This window comes from Lissotriton vulgaris, chromosome 2_1 (assembly GCF_964263255.1).
Source record: "Lissotriton vulgaris chromosome 2_1, aLisVul1.2, whole genome shotgun sequence".
Classification (NCBI taxonomy): Eukaryota; Metazoa; Chordata; class Amphibia; order Caudata; family Salamandridae; genus Lissotriton; species Lissotriton vulgaris.
In genome coordinates, this window is record NC_141687.1 from 987109823 (window position 1) to 987123551 (window position 13729).

Genomic DNA, 13729 nt, shown 5'->3' on the forward strand with positions numbered 1-13729 from the left:
CGTAGATTACTGCCCGCTCAAAATGTAAAGTGGCTATTCACAGTCTCCAGCAAGAGGCATCTTGTAGAACAAGGAGCACTGTAGGAGAGTTGTGGAGGGACAGGATCTACCACAATGGAGCAACAACATTCTGGATAAGCCTTCCAGTGTATATTGTAAACCTTCACACAGGACAAATGCAAGAACTGCTAAATTACTGAAGACTATTCTGCATACAGTTACAGGTGACAGTATTCGAAAGAGAACAACATATCTTCGAGAAAAAGGTGATTAAAGAATCTTAAGGGGTCAATAGGTAAGAGTATGAAGCATTAAACATAGTAAAAGAAGGGGCGTGGAGTTCATATATAGGGCATGGGTAAATGGCAGCCAAGCACAAAGATGTCTACATGTTTGCCTCTTAGGAGATGTTTGGTTGTCCTTAAATGACTGGATACCTTCCTGGATTATAACGTTGCTAATTACTTAAGAAGGATGCTGTCCTATGGTAATGTCAGCCTAAGGAGGAGAAGCCAGAGGCTGCAGAATATTAGTCAGTTTGAGCTTTCGCTACACAAATACAAATTGTGACTCTAAGAAATGTGGTTCAGCTACTCAGACTCCTAGGAAATTGAAAACCATAACATGGTTTAGTTGGGACAGCGGTAGAGGTAGCTGTCGCATGCAAATATACCAGCTGCCATTTGCCCCTACAGACATAGCCAATACCTCAATGCTTCCTGTTAAAGGAAAAACTTAACATTGAGACCCATGCACTTGTTAATTCCCGCTTCCAGAAGGAACTCATTAACCTGGAAGGTGCAGCACCATGCCTCGGTATATGTTGGATCCCGAGAACGGCTCAGGTGGGATTTTGAGTGATTAATCCTATTGCCATGTTTCTACAGGTTATCGTAATCGAACTGTACATCCCGTTCTGTTGTTGGGAATGACAGAATGAATGTGCCTACTTTTCAGGTTTAGAATGTTAGACCACCCCAAATTGTTAAGAGACACCAAAATGGTAGCCTGGGAAAGAATACATTCATCAAGTCTTGTGTTATGCACAACAAAGTTTCCAGTTTTAACTGGGTTCATTTCACTGATATTCTCAGTCAATTGAGTTTCAGCACTGGACAGAAACCTAATTTTTCCAGGGCTAGAAAAATGATGAAGTCGACATCTTTCCTTCTTTTCTACATTTTGTCTACTCAGCTATGGATTTCCTTTGGCCATGCATTCATCCAAGGCATCAACATCAAGCCTAAACCCAATGAACTGGAAGTAAATGCAACGTGGTATCCATCTGTTATGGATGTATGTCATTACAACGCATGCTTTTACGACGCATGCCATTACGACGCAACTTTTACAACGCAAGTCGTTACAACGACTTGCGTTGGGGGCCGCTGGATAGTGAATAGTTTAATTTATTATTCCAACTCCAGTCCCCGTGGATAGTAGGGAAGGTGTTGGATAGTAACTAAACTATTTCCTATCCTAGAGCGCCCTCCAGCGCAATTCGTTGTAATGACTTGCGTTGTAAATGTTTAGTCGTAATGGTAGTGCGTTGTGAAAGTTGTGGTGTAAAGGATGTTTCGCTCGGTTATGATATGAGGTGTTCCCTGGTCTGATGTGATACCTGCCCTGCCTATTTAAAGCAGAAAGAAAGTGAGTAATAGAGTAAATCTTGTAAATATTCCACATTTATTAGCTTTGTCTTCTAATACAATTTTCCAAGCCGTATTCAACAACATTGTTTAAGTGCGACATGACACGCAATGACGTCCCAAGCAGAGCACTAAAAAGAATAGTACATGATGGACTTGGCCCACTGTGCAGGGTCTCACCCAAACATTTTGCCTTCACCCCTTCTGTTTTTCTAAATTCGTTTTTGTTGGCATTAGGATTCTGTGCACCTTACCACTACAAACCAGTGATAAAGTACCTTTGCCTTTTCCCCAAAACATGGTAAAAGTTGTCTACACCTCATTGGCACAATTAATTTACTTTCAAGTCCCTAGTATATGGCACTATATGTACCCAGCAGCGGGGGGTTCTTTGTTAGGGCATTGACTAGCCACCGCTGATACTCCCACAGTTGCATTGCCAATTAAAAGCACCAAATTGTCATAGATTATTTATTTAGTGCAGCCGCTTTGTGTTTTTCCTGTCTGTCTGCCCGTGTCTAGGTAGGGCAGGGTGTGGCCATTCCTGCTGATTGGTAGTCATCAGCTAAAGAAGGTGTGCATGTTAGGCTGGACAGGCCTGTTACTCTGGTCTACCAGACATCCGTACTTTAGGCTTCTGAAACGCGCTGCTTTGGAGCCAGGGGGAAACACAGCACAGATGCTCCAGTCTGCTTTGGAGAACTTGGTTTCCCCACACACAACTATTGTTGTTTTGCTCTCATTCTATTTACAAGTAAAATAACCTGAGGGCAAGGAATGTATTGGTTGTTTTGAAGCAGTGGCGCTACAATGACAAAGTGTGTGGGATTACTGAAGAGAGCAGCAGCATGTGTCGTCTCTACTGCCTAGAGAGTGTTTCTAGCAATTTGCCTACTTTCCATCACTAACTGAAGGAAAATAAGAATAATAAGGCATAACTAGAAGCGACAGGAATATTGCCTCAGGAGGTGGTGACTTCCAGGCCCAGCGCAAGTTAAATTTGTCTCTGAGTTGACCTCAATAAATAAGAGCATTTATTGACACAGCTATGTAATAGTAAGCCAGTACTGCCTGTCTCACCAGTGCTTTCCTTTTCTCACACCGGAAGTCCCTGCTTCTTCCGGATTCACTGCTCTCTCAAATGCTGTCTTTCTCAATGCTGAAAATCGTTATTCCTCTCACGAGGTGCGGGAACCTGGGGCAGCCAAAAGCAGCGCAAACCTCTGTGAGCGGGGCCCTATCTAATGACCTACGTAATCCATCAAGTAATTCCCTCTGTCTTTTGAACTTGCATCGATCCGGCCTTGAGCTTCCTCCCAGTGTTGTCAGGCAGTGCAATTTATCCAGTGATCAATTCCTGATCTGAGTAATCGATAGGAGTGGGCAAGCAAACGGTGGAGAAGTGTAGGGAGGCAGTATGGTCAGACTACCTATACCACCTCCTCCCTTATCAAGCCCCAGTTAATGACATGAGAAGAGTTCTTTGGAAGTGGGGGTCGTACAACCCCCTGCCGTATTTATTAAACATAAAAATAAACATACATTTTTTAATATAAACAATATTTATATGAATTACGCAGAAAACTTTGCATTACATTGATTACAATTGATAAGTACAGCTGTCAGATGGCTAACCTTAACATAACTCTAGTACAAAGATATTTCCTATCTGAATCTAACATATCATCCTTAGTCATACAGCATTTACTTTTCAGCGTATCCTATTTGGGCCTATGGCAAGGTCACTACCTGGTGTCAGATCCTTATCTATTAACCACGCCCTCCAGCCGGAGTGCGCATGCGCAGAGGGCCCGTTTACCGTGAGGGTATTCCCCCCCTGGTTACCCCTGTACACTCTATTATCTCCATGAAGGGGGCCCTTGCAATTCTGCGCCGTTTACTGGCGCTACTGTGCACGTGCGGGGTGGCCAACCAGCCTAGAGAAAGAGTGACTCCCCCGCACTCATCCAGCCAACAGGCTGTAACTGCCCTTGTAGTTCTAGGAGAGACAACTTGTCCCTCCCCCTTGGGCGACCCCATTCAAGAATGGCGCCGCCCTCTAAGGACCTTAAATTTACTACTCACCAATCATGACCTTAACGCCACAGGCCAGCATAGTTTCCCGACTATCTGACCCCCCCCAAATTGCTAACTGGAAGGTAATACCCTGCCTCTGAAACCCCTATCCTTGCCAGCAGATTTTCTAACAGGATTTCATTACCCACCTTAGACAAGTGGAAACCTTTTAAAAAGCACGGCTCCCCCCTGATACACCTTTGGGCGATCATCTGTAAATGAGGAGACCTAAACAACCTCTCTATCTTATTGTTGATCCTCCTCACCGAGTAATTCAATGCCCTCACAGACTCTCCCCCCTCCATTGAAGTCTGGGTACCATTTGTGACCATACTATGGTGCACCCCTGGCATGTCTTAGCTAACCAACCCACCTCCGTGATTATAGCTTCCACTAGCCCCCTTCTACCCAGATTTACCAGATCATTGCCTCCCAGGTGTAAAATAATGATACTGGGAAGAGCCCCACCTCTACTCAACCGGTCCGTTAAGAAACCTCTGAACTGACTGAAATGAGACCCTAAAACCGGCCTGTTCAGCTCTATATTTGTAATTTCTTGAAAAGAAAAATGCATTCAAGCGTCTCACATATGAATGCAAATAATCCTAAAGACATGTGGTCCTGGTTCCTGTGGATGTGCCCATCCTTGTATTGAGTGTAGCTGCTGATGCGCCACCGCCAGTTTCCCCCCTGTGTAACAGGCTTGAGAAACTGTAAATGTAAGCAGAGATGGAACATGCATCAGTACTTGCGCAAAAATGCCACACTCACAGCATGTGCAGCCGCACATAGCGCGTATAACAACTGGAGGACCACCTCCCAATCCTTTTAACATTGCTGCTGTGCAAACCTCTCGCTGTTGCCTCAGTGGCAGCCCCTATTGTGAAAGAATGAGTTACAAAATACCTAGGATCCAAACCTGCCTTCTCGTACTGCCATCTCCATGACTCTCTTAATCTGAAACCTGGTGAACGGGGTACCATCCGCATGAATTAACAACACCCCCCCCCCCCCCCCCCACCCCCTTGTACTAGTTCTCTGCTGTAGGAATGCCTCTAACTGAGTCACGGGGCAACAAGGGTTACCTTGTGCGCAGTGCAGTACTACCCCCTCGCCACGGGCTACTTGATCCGTTTTGGATTTCTTAATAGATATCAATAAGGCGTCGCCTTGCACCTTTGCATGTTCAAACTGCAGACCCCTTTGCACATCCTGTTTATTCTGGGCCACCAACTCCCCTATCCTAAAAGCCCCATAAAAAGCCAGTGAAAAAGCGGCTCTGAATAGCAAAGCTTCCCCTTAAGTGCTGCATACGACGTCAAGAGCCGCCAGTAGAGATGTCAGTAGCTCTACACCTATTGGACGTCTCATGTCTGGTGCTGACCCCTTGAGGCATTGCCACCCTTTCAAGGCTTTCCTAACAATAAAACTGTTGGTGGGATCTCCCCTGCCCCTAGTTTGCGCGAAGAAAGAGATTGCTGCCACATGTAGCCTGGCTGCTGCCGCTGAACGCCCTTCCTCATTTAAAACACCTAAGTAAAGCAGAAGTGCCCCTGTGTCATGCCATTTTTCTGCCCAATGCTTTCCCAAAAATGCACAATACACCCAAAATGCCCCTTCATAAGCTTTCCTGGTCCTGGGAGCTAGGCTAGCTGCCACGAGGTTCTGTAATTGGGGGCACCAATCTGCCAAAGTACTTCTGGGAAGGATGTTGGGGTCGCTTCTGCAGAGGGTAGGTGTTCCCTCAAAACCTGCATCTTGAAGCAAGAGAGTTCGTCAGCAGCATTATTCGAGACCCCGGGCACATGTTTAGCTTTAAACTGCATGTCGAGTTTTATACATAACAACACTCTCTCTTTCAACAGACGGAGGATCATTTTACACCGTGCTGCCTGTTGGTTGATGCATTCAACTACAGTCATATTGTCCGACCAGAACACCAATGATTGATACACAGACGTTCAGGCCAAACTGTTAATGCAACCCAGATGGGAAATAGTTCCAGGAAACCAATGTTGGCTGTCACACCATTCTCCACCTACCAGGCTGGCCAATGTTGAGCCACCCACTCATTCCCGAGTATTGCACCAAGTCCCACACTACCCACAGCATCAGTCCATAAACCTAGCTCCGCAGAAGTAGTGGGTGGACCGGGCCACACTACCCTGCCGTTGAAGTCCGGCAGTACTGCCATCCAAATCTGCATGTCCTGCCTAACCTCAGCTGACAGTCTTGTGTGGTGGTGTTTTTCTTGGAGACCTGCCATGGTCTGTGAGATGGAGCGGGAAAATGGTTGTGCCATTGGTATGCCTCTCAGAGCAAAATTAAACTGTCCTACCGTCTGTTGTAGCTGATGCAAGGTCACCTTATCTTTTGCCAGACATTGCTGCAATGCTATCCTGAATTTCTTAATGTCCTCAGCTGGTAACCGGAAACACCCTTGTACTGAGTCTAACTCGATGCCTAGGAATTCTATTGTAGTTGTTGGACCTACTGTCTTTCCTGGTGCCAGGGGAACCCCAAAAGCCCCCATGAGCACGCAAAATTCCTGCAGTGCCGGCACACAGTCCTCAAGATTAGAAAATCATCCAGATAATGCATGACAAACTGATGCCCTGTTGCCCTGTCGCCTGTCTAAAACCCCATTCCAAAAATGAACTGAATTTCTCAAAGTATGCACAGGAGACAGAACACCCCATGGGCATGCACCTATCCATGTAGAATTTGTCTTGAAATTTAAAACCCAGGAGGTGAAAATACAATGGGTGAACCGGCAGCAAGCAAAAAGCAGACTCAATATCAGATTTGGCCAGCAGAGCCCTGGGGCCCAAACCCCTTAGCATATCCACCGCCTGGTCAAAGGAAGCATATTTCACACTACAGATCTCCTCACTGATGGCGTCATTCAAATAATTGCCTTTAGGGGCTGATAGATTATGAATCAACCTGAACTCCCCTTCCTCCTTCTTGGGGACCACTCCCAACAGGGAGCATACAAAATTGGGTACAGAGATACAATCGAAAGGCCCAGCTACGCTGCTCAGTTGCAATTTTTTTCCATTTTTTGTTGCTTCCACACCTGGATTGGACCTAACAGAAAGGTGATTTTTGCAATCTGGTGTCCCTACGTAATCAAGTTCAGGGATCCTAAAACCATACATAAAACCTTTTCTCAATGTCCTAGCCGTATAATGATAGGGGGAATTGTTCAACCAGGGGGTCATAGCCGTTACATTAGTGGGTGATTGTGCCATATGTTGTGTCCTCACTTCACTCCTGTTTCTTCCTTCCTTTATAGCCTGATTCCTTAAGGCATTTGGACTCTGGGTGAGATGGGTTGGCGCAGATAGAGCATGCATGCTTGAACTTGCACGTGCCTGGGGTCCTGGTGCGTGGCTGCCTAGTAAAGTCCCAACATGTCCCCTTTCGTCCTCCTGCTACCTCTGACCCCTGACTAGGGTCAGGGCCCATGGTTTGGAGTGGGCGAAAGGATTGGAATGTCTTACCCCTGTTGAAGGGCTGCGCTGGGTTAGCAGATTGCTCTGGCCCAAACTGATCCAACCATGAGATTGTGTCAACGCGGTCCCAGGAAAAGGATGGGTCAGATGCCCTAGCCTTCCTGAAGTTTCTATCATACTCCTTCCACCCTATGTCCCCATATTTATCATGGGCAATAGTAATCCCACTCTGATAACATGCCATCTCTGCTTGTATGTTAGGAAAACGTTCAGCTGTCACTGCCATGAATACTGAGAAACCTCTAATCCAGTTATTCAAATTCTCCTCAATCCTGAATTTTAACAATTCACTATGCCATTCCCTAGGAAGCATCCAATCCTTCTGTTTCCTTTCTTCCTCTCCTTCTCTCTCATCCAGGAGCAAAGAGAACATATTAACATAACTACCTGACCATATAATTTCTTTCACCTCTCGTGTTACATGCCTAAAGCGCCCTGCATTGCAAAATGCGATGCAGCGCGCGCTACAAAATTCGTTTTATTTATTAAATTGTTTACTTACCTCCAACTATCCATATTCCGGTTTTTAGCACCCCCCACCATGCCCCTCCCCCGCCCTGCCTTTCTGCCCTACCGGAACTCCCTCCACAGGCTGCGGTTGCAAGCCTACCCAAATCCTCCCTCCTGGTGCGCGTCACCTCCTTACCTACTGAAGCCGCTCCAGCTGGCTCCGTCAACTTCTCCTTTGCCAGGCAGCTCACTGTCACTTCTTTATTGATTTCAAGAGAGGGAACCCCACCGGTTAGTTTGGGAAGAGAAGGAGTAACCGGCCCTTCGCCTGGCGCAACACCAGGTGCTGCAACAAACTGTGCCACCATCTTTTTTGCCTCAGCTAAAGGGTCTTCCCCATTTCTTTTGCCCCAACTGATGTTGACAACATCCGTGCTCTCCCTAACAAAGGGAGAACTGCCGCTAACTGTGCCACTAAGTCCTGTAGAACCGTGTTGGAGCCCGCAGGAATGCCCTTTGGATCCCCACCCTCCGTAGCCACTGGATCCTGCGCACTGTACCTGCCGGAACCACCTCTGTAGGGGCACCTGATGGAACCCCCCCCAGAGGGACCCCCTCACAGGAACCATCGTGACTGGGGCACCCGAAGGACCCCCCACCCCAGAGGAACCACACCCCATGGACCGGGCATTTCCCCATCCTCCCCAAGAAGGGGGTCTGGCATGGGTGCTTTTGGCAAATTCTTCACTTTTAATACACCTTTCTTGGGCCTAGCCCGCCTGGGAAGTGGGGCTAATTTCCCCCTGGGCTTGGGGGGGGAACTATGGTTCGCTTAGGCCTCTCAACAGCCTCACCCTGACCCTCAACCCTCTCTCTGAGATCTCCAAGGCTCTGCCCTATTTTATCAACCTTCTACCATCTTCTTTCCATAGTCACCATCTTGCTCATCATTGTCTCCATCATGTGCTCCATGCAGAAGCGCTTCTTGCCACACTTTGCCTTACTGGCCATAGCTTCTAACCAACTTGCACGGTTACTTATAAAAATGCTGTCAATAGCACTGTGTACACAATACTATCTGCACTTAAGTATTTACTCTTACACTGAGCGACACCCCACAGTATTTCCCAGGCCTGGCACCTTGTCCAGGTCCTTACCTTAGCGCTGTTGAGGTACACAAACCGGCCGTAAGCACCCACGCAACTGGAGCCGCGCCACACCAGCTAACCTGGGGGTTAGGCGAGTAATCTCAGCCTGTGCGGCCCACAGAAGCGGTGGAGTGCAGGCCTGTCTGTGTCCTCTTGAGCGATGCCCTGGCCTTGCCCCTGATACGACAACACAGATGGGTCTCTTTATGCTTTAGTCTGCTGGCGTGACAAGGAAAAAATTTGCATCAGTGCAACTGTACACAACTAAAGAATTAGGTCACAGCCCCCCCCCCCCCCCTGAGGTATACGCTGCACAGCGATGTACTCCGGTACGCAAAACACTTTTAAATGCAACCGCCTGCGCCAATGATTGCTACACCAAGCACCTGTTAATGCAACCCCAATTTGCTCCAATGCAGTACTCCTATCACCTGATTATTTATGACCAGCTTGCCCCCATAAGCAGCGCTTGTTCAGGTAAAAAATGGCTGCTACCTTGATGCGCTCGAAAACACTGATCAATAACTTGCCAAACAGCACTAGAGTCACATGCCTTTCTTTATTCAGGCTGGGTGACCGCTTCACTCAGTGCCCCCACGCGGCGCTCACACCGCAAAAATGGCTGCAACTTTGATGCACACGCCACTGATCAATCACTTTACCAGTCTGCCTTAATTTGACCGCAAAACAGCACTACAGTCACCTGCCTCTTGTTATTCAGGCCGGGTGACAGCTTCAATCAATGCCCACATGCAGTACTTGCACCGCAAAACACAGCAGCAGGCCTGAAGCAAGTACCCTTCATTAACATGCATGCCTCTAATTGCTCCTGTTACAGATTATGCAACGGTATCCAGTTGTAATCTAGCCTTTTAAGGAAGGATTTGAGAGGTATTTAGAAAATGGGTTGCAATGCTTTTTTTGCTAGTTGTCGTAGGCTTTGTGCCTTAACATGGCATGTTACAGCAAGTCACTTCGCTTTCATTGCTTTAAGAAGTAGTGACGTTCTATGTCCAACACACTGTGCTGGTGAGGAAAAGTCTGATGTGTGTCTCCTGACCGGAGAGTGTTTTTTTGAGTGCGACTCTTGAAGGCTACAGTTTACTCCAAAAAAGTGAAATGTTCTCTATCGTTGCAGAAGGCCGAACATGTACATAAGAAGAAAAAAAGTTGCCCAAATGTTATGATAAAAGATGTGCTGCTGTAAAACCAAAATATGATTGAGCTGCACACGCTAATGAACCTTCTGACCAAACAAGTTGCATTAACCGGTTTGTCAAAGACTTAGCATAACTCAAAAACAATTACTGTCAATATGTGAGTGTTAATGACGACAAGACTACACAGTAGACTTGCATTCTTTACTGCCATGGAATGTGTGCTACCTTTTTAGGCGGTCTCTGTATAAATCCCCACCTAAGGATTTTCTACTGTGGGTGATATGAATTCAATGGCAGGCTGTTGGGTGCTCCTCTGCTTTTGTATTAACAATCTTATTGTTGGTTTGCATCTGACGTTATTTTGTGTGCTATGAGCAGGACCACAAATTGTGTCATTCTACAGCATGTGCTGCATAATTATGGCAGTAGGGATTTCTTTATTCTTCTATACAATTCATCCATCAATCCACCCCTTCCAGCCTGCATCTGTCTATGTTTCCCACAACATCATCCAACCACCCATTAACAACACAGACATTCATTCAGCCATCAGCACATTTGCCCAATAATTCATCCATCCTCCTCAAACACATTCATCCACTCATCCACCCATCCAATAATCGCTCCATCCATCCACCCATCCACCTATCCAATCATCAATCCACATCAACAGTTATCCATCCATACATACATACCTGCATGAAATCATGCACCAATTAACCCATCCACAACTGGCAAATAACACTGGGCGATTTCTGAACAATTAATGTTCAAAACTTTAAGGTATTCCATGTCAAGGATTTCATTCCTGTTTATATTTCGCATGTTTTTCTTAATTTTGCATTCCTTAAGGGTTCTCACTATTCCAGGATGTTGTATTTCTGTATTTTTTCTGTGTAGCATATTCTCTTGTACAGTGTACACTTTGAACTGAGTCTTCTTCAGGCATTTTCAACGGGCTGCCATTGAGAGCTTTAGAGTAAAGGCAGTCGATGGGTCAGCAAAGTGTTCAGAATACTCAGTCATCCAATCCCTGACCTCTCAGCTGAGCAAATATAGCAAGTGTCATTTATTCCTGTTGCAGTTGTGATTATGTGCAACTGTATGTGAAGGAGGTATACAGTTGCTAAAATATTGAGAAGGCAAAAGTAAAAGAAAATACAGTGCTTATGGGTGAGTTGGTGTGTCGTGCGTTTAGGGTTTGTAAAGTGAGGTTCTCTGGCTATGCGGAATAAAAAGCTACATACTTCATTATCAAAGTAAATCTCTTTATTGATGTCATACCTACACTTGTACAGTTGTTTAATTGACCTTCTTGCTTTCTCAAATTTGCTTGACAATGCACCAATTGCCCACTCTTTTTTTCAATAATTTTACCCGGGGAGAGCCCCCGAACCCCCTTATGATGGTTGGGCTCGCTCATTATGCTTACCACTGGTCACTCATCCCGCACTTTTACACCCCACCACTTTCAATTGTCACCATCCACCACCGGTACCCAGGGCGTGTAAATTAAACGCTACTAGTGTGCCTCCAGCACTCATTGTCCCACCAACTGAAGCTGCACTTTAGAACTTGTCTCAGGCCTGCTGTTGCATTCTGTAGTGTAGTTTTAAACTGCCATTCCGAAGCCCAAAAATTCCTTTTTCACATATATAAGCCACTACCTAGGTAGACACTAAAGGCCCGTATGGCAGTGTGCATTGTAACAAAATGGTGGGGCATTTGGGATTAGATTTTACATATCCCAGTAATAAAAAACTCCTATATTTGATTTTAACTCCCGTAAGGCCTACCGCTCTCACTGGATAAAATTATGTTATCTTATCACATTTAAAAGGTGCCAACTTTTGATTGGGAGCAGGTAGAATTGTCATGTTTAGACTCAAATGAATTGTAACTTAAATTCCTCTTAAATGGAAAAGTCAGATTTTAAAGTTCAATTCTGAAAATTCCACTTTTAGAAGGTTGGCATGTTCTTGTCCTAACCGTGTATGGAGCCTTCTACCACTGTCCTTGATCATGTGAATGATTCTGCTTTTGGGCTTTGTGTGTTCCTTTCAGATCGTGACACAAACGTGATTAGGTGTGGACAAGGTGGGCCATCCTGCCAGAATGGCTGGGGGTGGAGCTGTTCACTGCCCTACTTGCATTTCAAAGAGGGTGTCTCCAGCATACACAAAGGAATCTGACAGTAGTCTTTTGTCACCCCAGATGTTTTGGATCCTTAACAGGGGGAGGGAAGAACTTTCAATACCCAGATGTGAGCGTTGTAGAGGGAATCCACCCCACTTCAAAGGCTGACACCAGGTATAAATATTTGACCTCCGGAGCCACTCAACAGTACACTCTTGGATCTGTGGGTGACTTCAGAAGGATTGCCCCAACCCCAGAGTTCTGCCCTGCTTATTGAAGGCCCGCTTTGGTGCTGGAATGACAACTGAACCACCTCCTTCAACCCATGACTACCAGAAGTGACTCCAGTGGTTAGTTGGCTGGTCTCTTGTGTGAGCTACAGGGACATCACAAGCTCCAGAGACCTTGGACCCTGCACCTGGCTTATGCTGGTGTGAGTCCTAATCCCCCAAGTGGTGCACCCATGTCTTGAACCCTTAGAAACAGTTTTAGAGGTGCTGCTCATGCTTAACTCCAAAACTTGGGGCATAGACACTTTTTCACTGTGCCCTGAAAACGGATAGATTCTGGGATGTACCTGTCAGCAGATCCTCCAAAGGTGCTTCCCCGGTCAGCCTCACTTTGCGGTACCTCTCACTACGTTCTTCTCTATAGCAGCAGATCCTCCAGGCTAAGGTATTAGGCCTCATGGGAGCCCCTGTCGGCTACAGCCTGTAGGTTTATTCCCCTGGAGATGTTGCACTTTAATCATCATCATCATCATCAAAGCTTTATTTCGATATAAATATATCATAAAAGCATTTTACAAATTATGTAAAAAGAATACAAGATATAAAACTTTGGACAGGGGTACCATATTAGAGAAGACTTGAAAACACAGCTAGGGGATACAAGTTTCTTCATAAAAAGAGAAAAGAGAAACAACTTCCCTTTTCCCTTCTCTTTACCTCCTATACATAATTATACAATCAATAAATAACAATTCATCAAAGGTAAAAGCACACAAGGCATAGTTAAAAAATGAATTAAACTGTCTCAGCTTTGAAGAGGAATAAAAACGGAGTTTAAGAAGGATCTTCATCCGGGGCATAACTAATTTGATCTTATCACCTATGCCCAACTGAGGAATTTGGCCACACCGCAAGCCAGAGTAGTATTAGTGTCTGTTTGTAATATTTTCAATGCTTCGCGGTGATTCCTGGTTCCTAGTTGGCAACAAATAGGTTTTAACCATTTTTTCCTTGGTTTAGTGCATGCAGTACATGCGAACACAAAGTGCGGGACGCTTTCGACCACTCCATCATAGTGTGGGCAAGATGAGTGTGTCTGGTAAGGAGGCTTCCATTTGTTAGTGTGTTCACGGACAGGAAGTGTGCCCAATCTGAACTGGATGTAAAGAGCCCTATCCCTGGGTTTCTGAATAAAATCTAAATAGGTTTCTAGGCTGGGAACCTGTTTGTGCAAGCTGAACTCGTCAGTCAGCCTACCTAGGCTAGGATTTCTAGTTTCCTGACTGTCAACCCATGCCCAGTAGGCACCCTTAATGACTGACTTGTTCAGCGGGGTCCCTGAGTCCCAGGCTGCTCTGAATC

The 13729-nt window shown here is 45.8% G+C and overlaps 1 protein-coding gene across 1 annotated transcript in view; it reads left to right on the forward strand.

Moving 5' to 3' along the window:
• STK39 (serine/threonine kinase 39) overlaps positions 1 to 13729 on the forward strand; it is a 1290321-nt gene that overhangs the window by 705290 nt on the left and 571302 nt on the right. The window lies entirely within an intron of this gene.